The following is a 14176-nucleotide window of genomic DNA, read 5'->3' as shown; positions in this document are numbered from 1 at the left end:
AGGGATGAGAGGGGAAGAGGAGAGGAGCAGAAGGGAGGAGAAGGGATGAGAGGGGAAGAGGGGAGGAGCAGAAGGGAGGAGAAGGGATGAGAGGGGAAGAGGAGAAGTGAGGAGAAGGGATGAGAGGGGAAGAGGAGAAGTGAGGAGAAGGGATGAGAGGGGAAGAGGAGAGGAGCAGAAGTGAGGAGAAGGGATGAGAGGGGAAGAGGAGAGGAGCAGAAGTGGGGAGAAGGGATGAGAGGGGAAGAGGGGAGGAGCAGAAGGGAGGAGAAGGGATGAGAGGGGAAGAGGGGAGGAGCAGAAGGGAGGAGAAGGGATGAGAGGGGAAGAGGAGAAGTGAGGAGAAGGGATGAGAGGGGAAGAGGAGAGGAGCAGAAGTGAGGAGAAGGGATGAGAGGGGAAGAGGAGAGGAGCAGAAGGGAGGAGAAGGGATGAGAGGGGAAGAGGGGAGGAGCAGAAGGGAGGAGAAGGGATGAGAGGGGAAGAGGAGAAGTGAGGAGAAGGGATGAGAGGGGAAGAGGAGAGGAGCAGAAGTGAGGAGAAGGGATGAGAGGGGAAGAGGAGAGGAGCAGAAGTGAGGAGAAGGGATGAGAGGGGAAGAGGAGAAGTGAGGAGAAGGGATGAGAGGGGAAGAGGAGAGGAGCAGAAGTGAGAAGGGATGAGAGGGGAAGAGGAGAGGAGCAGAAGGGAGGAGAAGGGATGAGAGGGGAAGAGGAGAGGAGCAGAAGTGGGGAGAAGGGATGAGAGGGGAAGAGGAGAGGAGCAGAAGTGGGGAGAAGGGAGGAGAAGGGATGAGAGGGGAAGAGGAGAAGTGAGGAGAAGGGATGAGAGGGGAAGAGGAGAGGAGCAGAAGGGAGGAGAAGGGATGAGAGGGGAAGAGGAGAGGAGCAGAAGTGAGGAGAAGGGAGGTTGAAGGCGGAAAAACAAATCAATGAGAAATGAGTTAGTTAAAATCGTGCTGTGACATAGGATTGGTTCCGGTTTGACACATATCCTTCACCTGGACTGCTGAGCCAGTTCAAACTAATCACATTTGTGGCTGTAGGGGGTTTTTAAAAGGAGAGGCTGTAGGGGGGTTTTAAAAGGAGAGGCTGTAGGGGGTCAAGTACCCGTATGGACAGGCCAAGTACCCCTGTGGACAGGCCAAGTACCCGTATGGACAGGCCAAGTACCCGTATGGACAGGCCAAGTACCCCTGTGGACAGGCCAAGTACCCGTATGGACAGGCCAAGTACCCGTATGGACAGGCCAAGTACCCGTATGGACAGGCCAAGTACCCGTATGGACAGGCCAAGTACCCCTGTGGACAGGCCAAGTACCCGTATGGACAGGCCAAGTACCCGTATGGACAGGCCAAGTACCCCTGTGGACAGGCCAAGTACCCGTATGGACAGGCCATCAGTACCCGTATGGACAGGTATATACCTATCATGGACAGGCCATAGTACCCGTATGGACAGGCCCAGTACCCGTATGGACAGGCCAAGTCACCATATGGACAGGTATATTATGGACAGGCCAAGTATTCCCTGTGGACAGGCCAAGTACCCGTATGGACAGGCCAAGTACCCGTATGGACAGGCCAAGTACCCTGTGGACAGGCCAAGTACCCGTATGGACAGGCCAAGTACCCGTATGGACAGGCCAAGTACCCCTGTGGACAGGCCAAGTACCCGTATGGACAGGCCATAGTACCCGTATGGACAGGCCATATTACCTATATGGACAGGTATAGTACCCGTATGGACAGGCCCAGTACCCGTATGGACAGGCCAAGTACCCTATGGACAGGCCAAGTACCCGTATGGACAGGCCAAGTACCCTATGGACAGGCCAAGTACCCGTATGGACAGGCCAAGTACCCGTATGGACAGGCCAAGTACCCGTATGGACAGGCCAAGTACCCGTATGGACAGGCCAAGTACCCCTGTGGACAGGCCAAGTACCCCTGTGGACAGGCCAAGTACCTGTATGGACAGGCCATCATGTACCCGTATGGACAGGCCAAGTACCCCTGTGGACAGGCCAAGTACCCGTATGGACAGGCCAAGTACCCGTATGGACAGGCCAAGTACCCGTATGGACAGGCCAAGTACCCTGTGGACAGGCCAAGTACCCCTGTGGACAGGCCAAGTACCCGTATGGACAGGCCAAGTACCCGTATGGACAGGCCAAGTACCCGTATGGACAGGCCAAGTACCCCTGTGGACAGGCCAAGTACTCCTGTGGACAGGCCAAGTACCCGTATGGACAGGCCAAGTACCCGTATGGACAGGCCAAGTACCCCTGTGGACAGGCCAAGTACCCGTATGGACAGGCCAAGTACCCCTGTGGACAGGCCAAGTACCCCTGTGGACAGGCCAAGTACCCGTATGGACAGGCCAAGTACCCGTATGGACAGGCCAAGTACCCGTATGGACAGGCCAAGTACCCGTATGGACAGGCCAAGTACCCCGTATGGACAGGCCAAGTACCCGTATGGACAGGCCAAGTACCCCTGTGGACAGGCCAAGTACCCCTGTGGACAGGCCAAGTACCCGTATGGACAGGCCAAGTACCCGTATGGACAGGCCAAGTACCCGTATGGACAGGCCAAGTACCCCTGTGGACAGGCCAAGTACCCGTATGGACAGGCCAAGTACCCGTATGGACAGGCCAAGTACCCGTATGGACAGGCCAAGTACCCGTATGGACAGGCCCAGTACCCGTATGGACAGGCCAAGTACCCGTATGGACAGGCCAAGTACCCGTATGGACAGGCCAAGTACCCGTATGGACAGGCCAAGTACCTGTATGGACAGGCCAAGTACCCGTATGGACAGGCCAAGTACCCGTATGGACAGGCCAAGTACCCGTATGGACAGGCCAAGTACCCTGTGGACAGGCCAAGTACCTGTATGGACAGGCCAAGTACCCGTATGGACAGGCCAAGTACCCCTGTGGACAGGCCAAGTACCTGTATGGACAGGCCAAGTACCCGTATGGACAGGCCAAGTACCCCTGTGGACAGGCCAAGTACCTGTATGGACAGGCCAAGTACCCGTATGGACAGGCCAAGTACCCGTATGGACAGGCCAAGTACCCCTGTGGACAGGCCAAGTACCCCTGTGGACAGGCCAAGTACCCGTATGGACAGGCCAAGTACCCGTATGGACAGGCCAAGTACCCGTATGGACAGGCCAAGTACCCCTGTGGACAGGCCAAGTACCCCTGTGGACAGGCCAAGTACCCGTATGGACAGGCCAAGTACCCGTATGGACAGGCCAAGTACCCCTGTGGACAGGCCAAGTACCCGTATGGACAGGCCAAGTACCCCTGTGGACAGGCCAAGTACCCCTGTGGACAGGCCAAGTACCCGTATGGACAGGCCAAGTACCCGTATGGACAGGCCAAGTACCCCTGTGGACAGGCCAAGTACCCGTATGGACAGGCCAAGTACCCCTGTGGACAGGCCAAGTACCCGTATGGACAGGCCAAGTACCCGTATGGACAGGCCAAATACCCGTATGGACAGGCCAAATACCCGTATGGACAGGCCAAGTACCCGTATGGATTGTACCCATGTGGACATAATGCGTTTATAACGTGTTGTAAGCATGAATAAGCCTTTATAGTGTGTTATAAATAAGAAGAAGTCAGAGGAGGACATCTACATCCTGGTACCTTCCACAGAGATGTCCTGGATGGCGAAGCGAAGGATTATGGTCCAGATCATTCCCAGGGTCATTTTAGCATTGCCGTCGACGATCTCTGCAGGAGAGGAGAGGAAAGGTTAGCCTGAGGTCACATTGACAGTGCGAGTTATAGTTTCACTGTGCCATTTGATGTATATCAGGTTTATGATTTCATTGCTGGTGAAATAACATTGATCTGACTCCTACACGCACTACAGTACTCCTACACGCACTACAGAACTCCTACACGCACTACAGTACTCCTGGACAGGCACTACAGTACTCCTACACGCACTACAGTACTCCTACACGCACTACAGTATGGACACGCACTACAGTACTCCTACACGCACTACAGAACTCCTACACGCACTACAGTACTCCTACACGCACTACAGTACTCCTACACGCACTACAGTACTCCTACACGCACTACAGTACTCCTACACGCACACAGTACCTACACGCACTACAGAACTCCTACACGCACTACAGTACTCCTACAGGCACTACAGTACTCCTGTGGACAGGCCTACAGTACTCCTATGGACAGGCACTACAGTACTCCTACACGCACTACAGTACTCCTGGACAGGCACAACAGTACCCTACACGCACTGGACAGTACTCCTACACGCACTACAGTACTCCTACACGCACTACAGTACTCCTACACGCACTACAGTACTCCTACACGCACTACAGTACTCCTACACGCACTACAGTACTCCTACACGCACTACAGTACTCCTACACGCACTACAGTACTCCTACACGCACTACAGTACTCCTACACGCACTACAGTACTCCTACACGCACTACAGTACTCCTACACGCACTACAGTACTCCTACACGCACTACAGTACTCCTACACGCACTACAGTACTCCTACACGCACTACAGTACTCCTACACGCACTACAGTACTCCTACACGCACTACAGTACTCCTACACGCACTACAGTACTCCTACACGCACTACAGAACTCCTACACGCACTACAGAACTCCTACACGCACTACAGTACTCCTACACGCACTACAGTACTCCTACACGCACTACAGTACTCCTACACGCACTACAGTACTCCTACACACTACAGTACTCCTACACGCACTACAGTACTCCTACATTGCACTACAGTACTCCTACACGCACTACAGTACTCCTACACGCACTACAGTACTCCTACACGCACTACAGTACTCCTACATGCACTACAGTACTCCTACACGCACTACAGTACTCCTACACGCACTACAGTACTCCTACACGCACTACAGTACTCCTACATGCACTACAGTACTCCTACATGCACTACAGTACTCCTACATGCACTACAGTACTCCTACATGCACTACAGAACTCCTACATGCACTACAGTACTCCTACATGCACTACAGTACTCCTACATGCACTACAGAACTCCTACACGCACTACAGTACTCCTACACGCACTACAGTACTCCTACATGCCTACGTAGCTGCTGTGCCGAGTGCCCACTCCTGGTTCTAACTACTCCGCCCTGGTTCTAGCTACTCCGCCCTGGTTCTAGCTACTCCGCCCTGGTTCTAGCTACTCTGCCCTGGTTCTAGCTACTCTGCCCTGGTTCTAGCTACTCCGCCCTGGTTCTAGCTACTCCGTCCTGGTTCTAGCTACTCCGCCCTGGTTCTAGCTACTCCGCCCTGGTTCTAGCTACTCTGCCCTGGTTCTAGCTACTCCGCCCTGGTTCTAGCTACTGCATTCGATGCCTCTGTCAGCATAATAAACGTGATTTAATGTTATTTCTCTTCAGGAGGGCTGCGTGCAGCGATTTACGTTTTACACAAAATACAGTGAAGTGCTGAATACAACAGGTGTAGTAGACCTTACAGTGAAGTGCTGAATACAACATGTGTAGTAGAACTTACAGTGAAATGCTGAATACAACAGGTGTAGTAGACCTTACAGTGAAAGACTGAATACAACAGGTGTAGTAGACCTTACAGTGAAATACTGAATACAACAGGTGTAGTAGACCTTACAGTGAAATACTGAATACAACAGGTGTAGTAGACCTCACAGTGAAATGCTGAATACAACAGGTGTAGTAGACCTTACAGTGAAATGCTGAATACAACAGGTGTAGTAGACCTTACAGTGAAATACTGAATACAACAGGTGTAGTAGACCTCACAGTGAAATGCTGAATACAACAGGTGTAGTAGACCTTACAGTGAAATACTGAATACAACATGTGTAGTAGACCTTACAGTGAAATGCTGAATACAACAGGTGTAGTAGACCTTACAGTGAAATGATGAGTACAACAGGTGTTTCACCTTACAGTGAAATGCTGAATACAACAGGTGTAGTAGACCTTACAGTGAAATGCTGAATACAACAGGTGTAGTAGACCTTACAGTGAAATGATGAGTACAACAGGTGTTTCACCTTACAGTGAAATGCTGAATACAACAGGTGTAGTAGACCTCACAGTGAAATGTTGAATACAACAGGTGTTTCACCTTACAGTGAAATGCTGAATACAACAGGTGTTTCACCTTACAGTGAAATGCTGAATACAACAGGTGTAGTAGACCTTACAGTGAAATGATGAGTACAACAGGTGTTTCACCTTACAGTGAAATGCTGAATACAACAGGTGTAGTAGACCTTACAGTGAAATGCTGAATACAACAGGTGTAGTAGACCTTACAGTGAAATGATGAGTACAACAGGTGTAGTAGACCTCACAGTGAAATGCCGAATACAACAGGTGTAGTAGACCTCACAGTGAAATGCCGAATACAACAGGTGTAGTAGACCTTACAGTGAAATGCCGAATACAACAGGTGTAGTAGACCTTACAGTGAAATGCTGAGTACAACAGGTGTTTAACCTTACAGTGAAAGACTGAATACAACAGGTGTAGTAGACCTTACAGTGAAATACTGAATACAACAGGTGTAGTAGACCTTACAGTGAAATACTGAATACAACAGGTGTAGTAGACCTCACAGTGAAATGCTGAATACAACAGGTGTAGTAGACCTTACAGTGAAATGCTGAATACAACAGGTGTAGTAGACCTTACAGTGAAATACTGAATACAACAGGTGTAGTAGACCTCACAGTGAAATGCTGAATACAACAGGTGTAGTAGACCTTACAGTGAAATACTGAATACAACATGTGTAGTAGACCTTACAGTGAAATGCTGAATACAACAGGTGTAGTAGACCTTACAGTGAAATGATGAGTACAACAGGTGTTTCACCTTACAGTGAAATGCTGAATACAACAGGTGTAGTAGACCTTACAGTGAAATGCTGAATACAACAGGTGTAGTAGACCTTACAGTGAAATGATGAGTACAACAGGTGTTTCACCTTACAGTGAAATGCTGAATACAACAGGTGTAGTAGACTCACAGTGAAATGTTGAATACAACAGGTGTTTCACCTTACAGTGAAATGCTGAATACAACAGGTGTTTCACCTTACAGTGAAATGCTGAATACAACAGGTGTAGTAGACCTTACAGTGAAATGATGAGTACAACAGGTGTTTCACCTTACAGTGAAATGCTGAATACAACAGGTGTAGTAGACCTTACAGTGAAATGCTGAATACAACAGGTGTAGTAGACCTTACAGTGAAATGATGAGTACAACAGGTGTAGTAGACCTCACAGTGAAATGCCGAATACAACAGGTGTAGTAGACCTCACAGTGAAATGCCGAATACAACAGGTGTAGTAGACCTTACAGTGAAATGCCGAATACAACAGGTGTAGTAGACCTTACAGTGAAATGCTGAGTACAACAGGTGTTTAACCTTACAGTGAAATGCTGAATACAACAGGTGTAGTAGACCTTACAGTGAAATGCCGAATACAACAGGTGTAGTAGACCTTACAGTGAAATGCCGAATACAACAGGTGTAGTAGACCTTACAGTGAAATGCTGAGTACAACAGGTGTTTCACCTTACAGTGAAATGCTGAATACAACAGGTGTTTCACCTTACAGTGAAATGCTGAATACAACAGGTGTAGTAGACCTCACAGTGAAATGTTGAATACAACAGGTGTTTCACCTTACAGTGAAATGCTGAATACAACAGGTGTTTCACCTTACAGTGAAATGCTGAATACAACAGGTGTAGTAGACCTTACAGTGAAATGCTGAATACAACAGGTGTAGTAGACCTTACAGTGAAATGCTGAATACAACAGGTGTAGTAGACCTTACAGTGAAATGCTAAATACAACAGGTGTAGTAGACCTTACAGTGAAATGCTGAATACAACAGGTGTAGTAGACCTTACAGTGAAATGCTGAATACAACAGGTGTAGTAGACCTTACAGTGAAATGCTGAATACAACAGGTGTTTCACCTTACAGTGAAATGCTGAATACAACAGGTGTAGTAGACCTCACAGTGAAATGCTGAATACAACAGGTGTAGTAGACCTTACAGTGAAATACTGAATAGAACATGTGTAGTAGACCTTACAGTGAAATGCTGAATACAACAGGTGTAGTAGACCTTACAGTGAAATGCTGAATACAACAGGTGTTTCACCTTACAGTGAAATGCTGAATACAACAGGTGTAGTAGACCTTACAGTGAAATGATGAGTACAACAGGTGTTTCACCTTACAGTGAAATGCTGAATACAACAGGTGTAGTAGACCTTACAGTGAAATGCCGAATACAACAGGTGTAGTAGACCTTACAGTGAAATGCCGAATACAACAGGTGTAGTAGACCTTACAGTGAAATGCTGAGTACAACAGGTGTTTCACCTTACAGTGAAATGCTGAATACAACAGGTGTTTCACCTTACAGTGAAATGCTGAATACAACAGGTGTAGTAGACCTTACAGTGAAATGCTGAATACAACAGGTGTTTCACCTTACAGTGAAATGCTGAATACAACAGGTGTAGTAGACCTTACAGTGAAATGATGAGTACAACAGGTGTTTCACCTTACAGTGAAATGCTGAATACAACAGGTGTAGTAGACCTTACAGTGAAATGCCGAATACAACAGGTGTAGTAGACCTTACAGTGAAATGCCGAATACAACAGGTGTTTCACCTTACAGTGAAATGCTGAATACAACAGGTGTTTCACCTTACAGTGAAATGCTGAATACAACAGGTGTAGTAGACCCAGTGAAATGCTGAATACAACAGGTGTTTCACCTACAGTGAAATGCTGAATACAACAGGTGTTTCCCTGTACAGTGAAATGCTGAATACAACAGGTGTTTCACCTACAGTGAAATGCTGAATACAACAGGTGTAGTAGACCTTACAGTGAAATGCTGAATACAACAGGTGTAGTAGACCTTACAGTGAAATGCTGAGTACAACAGGTGTTTCACCTACAGTGAAATGCTGAATACAACAGGTGTTTCACCTTACAGTGAAATGCTGAATACAACAGGTGTTTCACCTTACAGTGAAATGCTGAATACAACAGGTGTAGTAGACCTTACAGTGAAATGCTGAATACAACAGGTGTAGTAGACCTTACAGTGAAATGCTGAATACAACAGGTGTAGTAGACCTTACAGTGAAATGCTGAATACAACAGGTGTAGTAGACCTTACAGTGAAATGCTAAATACAACAGGTGTAGTAGACCTTACAGTGAAATGCTGAATACAACAGGTGTAGTAGACCTTACAGTGAAATGATGAGTACAACAGGTGTTTCACCTTACAGTGAAATGCTGAATACAACAGGTGTTTCACCTTACAGTGAAATGCTGAATACAACAGGTGTAGTAGACCTCACAGTGAAATGTTGAATACAACAGGTGTTTCACCTTACAGTGAAATGCTGAATACAACAGGTGTTTCACCTTACAGTGAAATGCTGAATACAACAGGTGTAGTAGACCTTACAGTGAAATGCTGAATACAACAGGTGTAGTAGACCTACAGTGAAATGCTGAATACAACAGGTGTAGTAGACCTTACAGTGAAATGCTAAATACAACAGGTGTAGTAGACCTTACAGTGAAATGCTGAATACAACAGGTGTAGTAGACCCAGTGAAATGCTGAATACAACAGGTGTAGTAGACCTTACAGTGAAATGCTGAATACAACAGGTGTTTCACCTTACAGTGAAATGCTGAATACAACAGGTGTAGTAGACCTCACAGTGAAATGCTGAATACAACAGGTGTAGTAGACCTTACAGTGAAATACTGAATACAACATGTGTAGTAGACCTTACAGTGAAATGCTGAATACAACAGGTGTAGTAGACCTTACAGTGAAATGCTGAATACAACAGGTGTTTCACCTTACAGTGAAATGCTGAATACAACAGGTGTAGTAGACCTTACAGTGAAATGATGAGTACAACAGGTGTTTCACCTTACAGTGAAATGCTGAATACAACAGGTGTAGTAGACCTACAGTGAAATGCCGAATACAACAGGTGTAGTAGACCTACAGTGAAATGCCGAATACAACAGGTGTAGTAGACCTTACAGTGAAATGCTGAGTACAACAGGTGTTTCCCTACAGTGAAATGCTGAATACAACAGGTGTTTCACCTTACAGTGAAATGCTGAATACAACAGGTGTAGTAGACCTTACAGTGAAATGCTGAATCAACAGGTGTTTCACCTGTACAGTGAAATGCTGAATACAACAGGTGTTTCACCTACAGTGAAATGCTGAATACAACCCTAGTAGACCTTACAGTGAAATGCTGAATACAACAGGTGTAGTAGACCTACAGTGAAATGCTGAGTACAACAGGTGTCTCCCTACAGTGAAACCCTGAATACAACAGGTGTTTCCCTACAGTGAAATGCTGAATACAACAGGTGTTTCACCTGTACAGTGAAATGCTGAATACAACAGGTGTAGTAGACCTTACAGTGAAATGCTGAATACAACAGGTGTAGTAGACCCAGTGAAATGCTGAATACAACAGGTGTAGTAGACCCTACAGTGAAATGCTGAATACAACAGGTGTAGTAGACCCAGTGAAATGCTAAATACAACAGGTGTAGTAGACCTTACAGTGAAATGCTGAATACAACAGGTGTAGTAGACCTTACAGTGAAATGCTGAATACAACAGGTGTTTCACCTTACAGTGAAATGCTGAATACAACAGGTGTAGTAGACCTTACAGTGAAATGCTGAATACAACAGGTGTAGTAGACCTTACAGTGAAATGCTGAATACAACAGGTGTTTCATCTTACAGTGAAATGCTGAATACAACAGGTGTTTCATCTTACAGTGAAATGCTTACTTACAGGCTCTAACCAATACTGCAAAAAAGGTATTAGGTGAACAATAAGTAAGTAAAGAAATAAAACAACAGTAAAAAGACAGGCTATATACAGTAGAGGCTACATACAGACACCGGTTAGTCAGGCAGGTTTCCAGATGGGGGGGAGCCGTAGGGCACCCTGTAGGTCACCCTGCCTCTCCTATTCTCCCTGTAGGTCACCCTGCCTCTCCCCATCTCCCTGTAGGGCACCCTGCCTCTCCCCATCTCCCTGTAGGTCACCCTGCCTCTCCCCTTCTCCCTGTAGGTCACCCTGCCTCTCCCCATCTCCCTGTAGGGCACCCTGCCTCTCCCCATCTCCCTGTAGGTCACCCTGCCTCTCCCCTTCTCCCTGTAGGTCACCCTGCCTCTCCTCTTCTCCCTGTAGGTCACCCTGCCTCTCCCCATCTCCCTGTAGGTCACCCTGCTTCTCCATGTAGGTCACCCTGCCTCTCCTCTTCTCCCTGTAGGTCACCCTGTAGGTCACCCTGCCTCTCCCCATCTCCCTGCAGGTCACCCTGCCTCTCCCCTTCTCCCTGTAAGTCACCCTGCCTCTCCCCTTCTCCCTGTAGGTCACCCTGCCTCTCCTCTTCTCCCTGTAGGTCACCCTGCCTCTCCCCTTCACCCTGTAGGTCACCCTGCCTCTCCCCTTCACCCTGTAGGTCACCCTGCCTCTCCTCTTCTCCCTGTAGGTCACCCTGCTTCTCCCTGTAGGTCACCCTGCCTCTCCCCTTCTCCCTGTAGGTCACCCTGCCCCTCCCCTTCTCCCTGTAGGTCACCCTGCCTCTCCCCTTCTCCCTGTAGGTCACCCTGCTTCTCCCTGTAGGTCACCCTGCCTCTCCCCTTCTCCCTGTAGGTCACCCTGCCTCTCCCCTTCTCCCTGTAGGTCACCCTGCCTCTCCTCTTCTCCCTGTAGGTCACCCTGCCTCTCCTCTTCTCCCTGTAGGTCACCCTGCCTCTCCCCTCCTCCCTGTAGGTCACCCTGCCTCTCCCCTTCTCCCTGTAGGTCACCCTGCCTCTCCTCTTCTCCCTGTAGGTCACCCTGCCTCTCCCCTTCTCCCTGTAGGTCACCCTGCCTCTCCCCTTCTCCCTGTTGGTCACCCTGCTTCTCCCTGTAGGTCACCCTGCCTCTCCCCTCTCCCTGTAGGTCACCCTGCCTCTCCCCTTCTCCCTGTAGGTCACCCTGCCTCTCCCCTTCTCCCTGTTGGTCACCCTGCTTCTCCCTGTAGGTCACCCTGCCTCTCCCCTCCTCCCTGTAGGTCACCCTGCCTCTCCCCTTCTCCCTGTAGGTCACCCTGCCTCTCCCCTTCTCCCTGTAGGTCACCCTGCATCTCCCCTTCTCCCTGTAGGTCACCCTGCCTCTCCTCTTCTCCCTGTAGGTCACCCTGCCTCTCCTCTTCTCCCTGTAGGTCACCCTGCCTCTCCCCTTCTCCCTGTTGGTCACCCTGCCTCTCCTCTTCTCCCTGTAGGTCACCCTGCCTCTCCTCTTCTCCCTGTAGGTCACCCTGCCTCTCCTCTTCTCCCTGTAGGTCACCCTGCCTCTCCTCTTCTCCCTGTAGGTCACCCTGCCTCTCCTCTTCTCCCTGTAGGTCACCCTGCCTCTCCTCTTCTCCCTGTAGGTCACCCTGTAGGTCACCCTGCCTCTCCTCTCCTCTCCTCCCTGTAGGTCACCCTGCCTCTCCTCTCCTCCCAAACTAATCACTGCCTCCTCCTCTCCTCCCAAACTAATCACTGCCTCTCCTCTCCTCCCAAACTAATCACTGCCTCTCCCCTCCTCCCAAACTAATCACTGCCTCTCCCCTCCTCCCTGTAGGTCACCCTGCCTCTCCCTCTCCCAAGGTCACCCTGCCTCTCCCCCTCCCAAACTAGGTCACCCTGCCTCTCCTCATCTCCCAAACTAATCACTGCCTCCTCCTCTCCTCCCAAACTAATCACTGCCTCTCCTCTCCCAAGGTCACACTGCCTCTCCCCATCTCCCTGTAGGTCACCCTGCCTCTCCCCTCCTCCCTGTAGGTCACCCTGCCTCTCCTCTCCTCCCAAACTAATCACCCTGCCTCTCCTCTCCTCCCTGGAATCACTGCCTCCTCCTCTCTCCCAAAGGTAATCACTGCCTCTCCTCTCCTCCCCTAATCACCCTGCCTCTCCTCTCCTCCCAAGGTCATCCCTGCCTCCTCCTCTTCTCCCTGTAGGTCAATCCTGCCTCTCCTCTTCTCCCTGTAGGTCACCCTGCCTCTCCTCTTCTCCCTGTAATCACCTGCCTCTCTCCTCCCAAACTAATCACTGCCTCTCCTCTCCTCCCTGTAGGTCACCCTACCTCTCCTCTCCTCCCTGTAATCACCCTGCCTCTCCCCTCCTCCCTGTAGGTCACCCTGCCTCTCCTCTTCTCCCTGTAATCACCCTGCTTCTCCCCAAAACTAATCACTGCCTCTCCCCTCCTCCCAAACTAATCACCCTCCTTCTCCCTGTAGGTCACCCTGCCTCTCCTCTCCTCCCTGTAGGTCACCCTGCCTCTCCTCTCCTCCCAAACTAATCACTGCCTCTCCTCTCCTCCCAAACTAATCACTGCCTCTCCTCTCCTCCCAAACTAATCACTGCCTCCTCCTCTCCTCCCAAACTAATCACTGCCTCTCCTCTCCTCCCTGTAAGTCACCCTGCCTCTCCTCTCCTCCCAAACTAATCACTGCCTCTCCTCTCCTCCCTGTAAGTCACCCTGCCTCTCCTCTCCTCCCAAACTAACCACTGCCTCTCCTCTCCTCCCAAACTAACCATGTGTTCCTCTAATCTAGGGCAGTTAGTTACCCACTGAACTGGAACCAGTTCACTTCCAACAGGAAGTGAACTCACCACATGTCACATCATATAAAACACTGACACGATATAACATCAGGCCAGGGGCTTCAAGTTTAATGGTACATAAGAACACAATAGTTCAAGACAATAGTTCAAGAAAACAGACTGTCAATATGGTGAGATTAGGGATGTACTGAACAAACATCCAGCTGGGGGAGGGAACCATAAATCCTGTTCATTCCATTTAAAGATCTGGCATTATCCTGTCACTAATCCCATCCTCCCACCCCGTCCTGTCACTAATCCCAACCTCCTATCCTCTGTCCTGACACTAATTCCAACCTCCCACCCCCTGTCCTATCACTAACCCCATCCTCTGTCCTGTCACTAATCCCAACCTCCTATCCTCTGTCCTGACACT

General features: G+C 49.2%; 1 pseudogene across 1 annotated transcript in view; it reads right to left on the bottom strand.

Annotated features, from left to right (window-relative positions):
* The window catches only part of LOC118381924 (alpha-actinin-1-like), a 76856-nt pseudogene extending 71417 nt beyond the window's left edge, over positions 1-5439 (bottom strand). The window contains exons 1-3 of the transcript XR_008091451.1: positions 5416-5439; positions 4240-4261; positions 3664-3750 (exon numbers count right to left, since the gene is read on the bottom strand). The product of XR_008091451.1 is annotated as an alpha-actinin-1-like (transcript). The remainder of the gene's footprint in view (positions 1-3663; positions 3751-4239; positions 4262-5415) is intronic.
* Between the last annotated feature and the right edge of the window lie 8737 nt (positions 5440-14176).

This window comes from Oncorhynchus keta, chromosome 35, assembly GCF_023373465.1.
Source record: "Oncorhynchus keta strain PuntledgeMale-10-30-2019 chromosome 35, Oket_V2, whole genome shotgun sequence".
Classification (NCBI taxonomy): Eukaryota; Metazoa; Chordata; class Actinopteri; order Salmoniformes; family Salmonidae; genus Oncorhynchus; species Oncorhynchus keta.
Note: the sequence above shows the minus strand (reverse complement) of the source record. Positions and strands in the feature narration are given on the sequence as shown.